Here is a 6000-nt window from a genome sequence, read left to right as displayed (position 1 = left end):
CTGCGGTTGTAATGAACTGAGTTTCAGTCTGCGTTTCAATTTTAGGCAACAGAAACATGAATTCGGGGAATTCAGCTGTATTTTAACACAGTATATGTGTATGTGTGAGCACAGAGAGCAGGAGAGAAGCAATGCGGAGTGTGTCCACGCTGAATAGCTGAATGCTGCTGTGGTCTGTTATTGAAACACTGCACAATGTACAAACCACTATTTTGATCTGTGATAACTTGTACTTCCATACTTTTCATTCTTTGTTATTTGGAAAGTTTTACACTGAACCGAGTCGGACTTCACCACTGCCATTGTCTAATTATGTAGCGTTGAGTTCAATAACTGGAGCTAGAAACAACTATTGTTGCAGTTGCGCAGTGATACGAAAGAAGATTTGTTATAATTAATTTAAAAATCCCTTCTGTAGTGTTTGTTGCATTTCTTTGTTCCTCTGTCAGTGCTCAGCCGATCAGTGACAAGCCTCTTTAAATACCAAGCATTTCCTTCAATTTAATCCTAAAAGTTTCAAAATAGTACATTTAAAAATGAGTTTCACCTTCTTGGCTGCACATACAAATACAGGATTGTCATGTTGTTTGAAAGTTCTGTATTTAGCAGTGATAAGAATCTTTAGCGTGTCGTATCGGCCGCTGCTGTTCGAACGTATGATACTGTAAATAATGTTGTTGATGTATATTTATACACTAAAACCTGTCTGCTACCACATTTTCCATCATGGGACAAATGCAGTTAATAGCATTCAAGACAGAGAGCTGCTCCTGTGTTTTATTAGTCTCGTCACCGTGGAGACGCTACTTCACACTCTGAGCTGTCACTCAAAAGACTTTTAAACTGACGGATGTCCACTAGCGATGAAAAGCTCCACCATTTGTCTCCAGTGTGAATGCCTCATTCTTGTCAACAATAATTGGAATCCGTATGCTTTCACGCTGATGTATTCAGTGTAAATTTCTTCAGGGTGACTTTGATGATGTAACACATTTGTGAACACCAGCGCTGATGCCTCCTATCATGGCTGCATCCTCTTCAGACTCATCCCAGAGTAAACGGTTTCATGAAGTAAGCTTTAAAGCATATAAATGGTGATTTGAGGAGGCAACGATGTGGTTTATGTCAGATTTGGCAAAGCGCGGGGGCGCTAGGTTTCACAGTCATTTAATGTGGAATGGAGCATTTATTTATATGGCAGCCCATATTAAATGTTTATGAGCACCCTCATTATGGCCCTGTTTTATTTTTAAATTTTACTTTTACTGTATCATGTCGGATATGGCTTCATAAATTGTTGAAGATTATGATCCAGAAAACAAATTAAAACTAATGTTACAGTATTTTTAAGTGCAAATGCCAGAGATGCAAACACATTTATAGTTAAAAAAAAAAAATCATCTAACCATGTGGTAAAGATCTGTGCTAAACATGCAATTTGCTACATAGTCGCATAGATGAGATAGTAAAATATGTTTATTACTTTACATTTCTATATCTAAATTAACTTTTTTTTAAAACTTTTATGAAGAAGTCAGGCATTGGAAATTGGTGTTTAACTGATTTCATCTCCGCTGCATCAAACTTTAGACAGAAAAGTTTCCAACTGCATATTCAGTTCAACCTCATTTCACATAATTGACTCAAACGGATTTTACTGACATAAAAGTTTCAAGAAATAATGTTACCAAAGCATCAAAATGCATTTTGTCCAGATATTGTAATAGTGAACAATAACAGCATTGTCAATATTATATTATATTTATTGTATGATATATGTTAACTCAATCTAAAGGTTTTCTATGTCTTTATTATGTATGTACAGTATATTGTGTGTGTATGCGCAGATACATGTGTTTTCTGTTTGTGTTTAGGTCATTCTCTGTTTCTCATGTTGTGGTATGTTGAGTTTTCATTTTTGAGAGGTCATAAAGTTCTTTGAAATATGAAATTTCACAGTCTAATGTTTTCCATTGCGGAAGAAAGTGTCTCATTCTGAGAAATACTTCAGAGTTGAACGCTTTTAGCAAAATGGCACAATGACTAAGACGACATGTCCACTGTGTTCTCATCTTGGAAAATTGTGTGAGCCTTGTTTTGCCTGCAGACGATTGCAGAATAATTTAGAACTTGTAATAGAGCTTCAAAAAAATCTGTCAAATACAACTTAGTATTTGTACAGATCCCACCGGTGCACCTGACATTCAGTAGGCCCGTCTACTTCTGTTCCTCGTTACACTGTGGATCCCTTCCGCTGCTCTTTTCTGCTGCACTGGGTGGGTTGAGCTCCTTCTAGTTGTTTTCACTGTGTCCTGTGACTGGCACGTAACAAGGAGTGAGTACAGTTTGCTCTTCCATTTTAGCTTCATGATATTTTGTTCACATATTCGCGACATCTATTCATGCTGGTGTATCAAAGTCATTTTTTCCTTATCAGAGACAATAGTGGACTAAACAGTGTGTCCTTGTGGATGTTTTAATGTCCTTGATGCACTTTATTGATGTTATTCCATGGTGGTAATGGTGTTCAGTCTTATTTGCTTACTTCAGTGCTCTGGCTGCCTCTTAGTATCGCACTGTATCATTGCATATGATTTGCTAGAGCAGCTGTAAGCACCGATGCCATGTCTGAGTAAAATCTTGTGTGGCATCAGGTGACTTACGGTTTGGTAAGAGGTCAGCAGATTGTTTGCTTTGGGTAGAAATAGCCAGTAGCCCCTTGGATGTGTTGTGTCGGACTCGATGTTTATATCCCTTCTTGCATACATGAGACACCAAGGACTCTGTGGGATGGTCAAGTGAGCGAGGGCATCCTCTGGATTATCAAGTGGGCGCCCCCTCTTCCTCGATGTTCCACTGATAGGCCCACGACACCTCCAGACGGTTCAGCAGTAAATCCAAGCATCCCAGGTTCACCCCCATAAGATGCCATCTACTCACTTGAAGGCCCAGGTGGAGTCCATGATCTTCATCCACAGCCACTGACTTCCCTTTTCAGTGGCTCTGGGGAGGTCTTTGATGGCCTCCGGTAGGCCTTCCTGCACACTCCCATCTCCCAAAGAAGCCTGGATGTTGAGGTGGCTACAAAGCCTCTGCAGCCTACTTTGACTGGTTGGACCCTCGCCTTCCAGCCTTGTTGTTTTGCATCAGTGGCAAGCTCCATATATCTCAGCTTCTTACACTCATAATCCGATTCTACTGAGCTCTCCCAGGACACTGTGAGGTCGATGATGTAGACGTGCCTAAGCGAAGCTGACCATAGCATTAGGTCTGGTCACAGGTTGATGGATGCGATTTCAGGTGGGAAGCAGAGCTTTTGATCCAGGTCTACCAGCATCCTCCAATCGCAAGCCCATCTCAACTGCCCAGGATCTGGTCTTGAGGTGGCGAGACAGGTGAGATTCTCACCTTCCTGGACAAATGTTGCTTCTTGATATCGGGTTGACGTGGGTGGAAGGATGTTAACACTTACCACTGCGTTTCTAGCACGAGTGCCAGGCACTTTAGGACCTTGTTGTGCCGCCAGGTGTCCACTAAGATGTGTTTGAGTGTAGCTGGAGTTGGGCAGAGTGAGCATGTGTTGTAACTATGAACACACTGACGAGCAGTCGGTACTTCCTGCCGGTTCCAAACCTACTGTTTGTTTACATTCTCAACCATTTTATATTGTCCATTTGTGGGACTGGAAATTTGACTTTCTTCTTGTCTAAGAGCGTAAGTTGATTGATTGGTGGGAGTGGTTGCAGAGTGTTGATTGATATGCCATTTCTTTCTTTTAAACAGAATTTCAGTTATTATTTTGCAAGAAAATGTAACCACCATTGACATATGCCTGTCTTAGTGTCTTTTAGGGTATGACTGAATTGTTGTCAGAGAAAAAATGCATAGTGACTACTTTGTCCATGAAATTAACACAAGCAGTTTATTTCTGATTTCAGTCTGTTTATGTTGTCCCACATTGGATAAATGTGTGAGCCGTGGGGTGTGTGGATGAATGATGAAGGTAAATAGTATTGTAAATTTTTGCAGATTCTTACTATATTGGGTGGAGCACAGTGATCGTGACAGTTAAAACAGAGGGTGGAAATGAGATGCCGGTGCATACAATAATTTATTGGCAGGGAGCGGTGTCTTTAAAATCAGGTTAAAAGCCAGAGGGGTCAATGTCCGTTAAAACGAGAAGTCTGTTTAAAATGAGTTCTTAAGGTTCAGAGAGACGAGGCTAAGGTGCACAAGGTCCAGTGACTGCAGTGTCCATCAGCCTTCTTCTGGGCCTGGACTCTTCTGCTTGAAAGCCACCTGGAAGACACAAAACCACTGCCACTATGGACGTCCAACACCATCAACCCTCCCCCGGGGATGTACACACACCAGAACGTTACTAAAAGCCCAAAGGGATACTCACACACCAGGCAGAGCTATTCTGGGTGTTTTCCTGCTTTGCCTCAGTTCCTAGCCTCACACTGTCTCCTCTCGCTCTTCCTCCTGCCGTGCTCCCCAAGTTCATTTGTAGCCTCTTTCTCCACCGTCGATTGGCTCCTGTGAGGGAGAAGGGAGAACCTCGCAGGTGCAGCGTATTTGCTCATCAGGTGCATTCACTGGCAGTGGGACATCTAAAAACATGCACTAAAACTCAAAACACAAGTAACTAAAACACACAAAACATGCAACAATAAATCTCTGAAATAATAATAAACAATAAAACCAGTCCCAATAAAACTCTGAAATTATATAGCAATAAAAATATAATCAGTCCCAACTGCCATATGACAAATGTATTAAAAGAAGTGTGGTGTCTAGTGATTTGGTGGGATTTCTACCCATCTGTCACTCACTTCATTTTTTAATAGTTTTGTTTTTCACTATCCATCACTGTCAGACAGGAGGTCTGATATTAAAAGGTTTTGGCAGTCAGAAGGCAGCTTTCCACTACAGAAACTCCTAAGAGGTACAAGCTGGTGGGAACGTTTACAGTACCAACCCCCTAATCTGCCTGAACAGCCTTTCTGTTTCTATTGCGTTGTGGCTTCCAACAGTGTGCCAAAACTATTGACAAACAGTAGTTATTGGACGCAACTAAAGTTCAATGGGCAGATAGGAAATAGAATAAAAGACAGTTTGTTTGGTTAGTCTGTGTGTGAATTTTATGTTTTAAGATGTTAATGTTAGAAAGAAGGACACTCAACAAGGACATAGAGATCGCAAAAAAAAATGCGTTTTTTTCTCCCCTCAGAGTTGAACTAATTAGCATTTGTTTTCTCTGTGTTTAACCAATCCGTGTTGAACACTGCTCAAGCGTATCGACCCCAGCAGGTACTTTATCCTCCCCCAACAACAGCCATGAAAGAAAAAGTTCTACGGGGGCATTTTTTCTTCAGTCAGAACATGTATGAATATTCAGGAAACTCCAAAACAGTGCACAAGTTCCTGCATTGGAAAGCAGCCTTTAAGTTCTGTTTATAGCCAGGGTTGGCGTTATTGTGTCTTTTGTAGCCATATATTGGTTTACTAAGTGTTAAAATCCAAACTTTGGGGCCGTTAAGCACCCACCGTCTCTCTGTTTCCGCAGAGTAGATCATTTGATTTATGGTTTCTTATGTTTCCAGTAGAATTTAACTGTGATGTGAGTGAAAATTTTCAAAAAGGGCAGTTTGCTCCTGCATGTGAGATCTTCTGTTCTTGTCAGTAACTGGGTGTCATCTGCATATTAGCGGATTTTGTGATGATTAGGTTTTCTTTTTATATCTTTAATATAAAATAGCAGCTGCGAGGAGTTAAAAGAAAGCTGTATTGGAGACCTCCGTTACCATAGTACTTTGTTAAAACTGTTGGAGTTGTATTTCTCTCTGTAGTATAATAATATAAGTGACTTGGCTGTGAAGTGCGCTGATGATGAACTAACTTATTACACGCATAGTGTGAAGCTCTAAGTGGTGTGATTATGCATTATGGTGAGCTGTAAAGAGTTTCAAACCACTCAATGAATTCTTGAGCAAAGAG

Source organism: Acanthochromis polyacanthus, chromosome 1 (assembly GCF_021347895.1).
Source record: "Acanthochromis polyacanthus isolate Apoly-LR-REF ecotype Palm Island chromosome 1, KAUST_Apoly_ChrSc, whole genome shotgun sequence".
Taxonomy (NCBI): domain Eukaryota; kingdom Metazoa; phylum Chordata; class Actinopteri; family Pomacentridae; genus Acanthochromis; species Acanthochromis polyacanthus.
The sequence above is the reverse complement of the archived record's forward strand: the minus strand, read 5'-3'. Positions refer to the sequence as shown.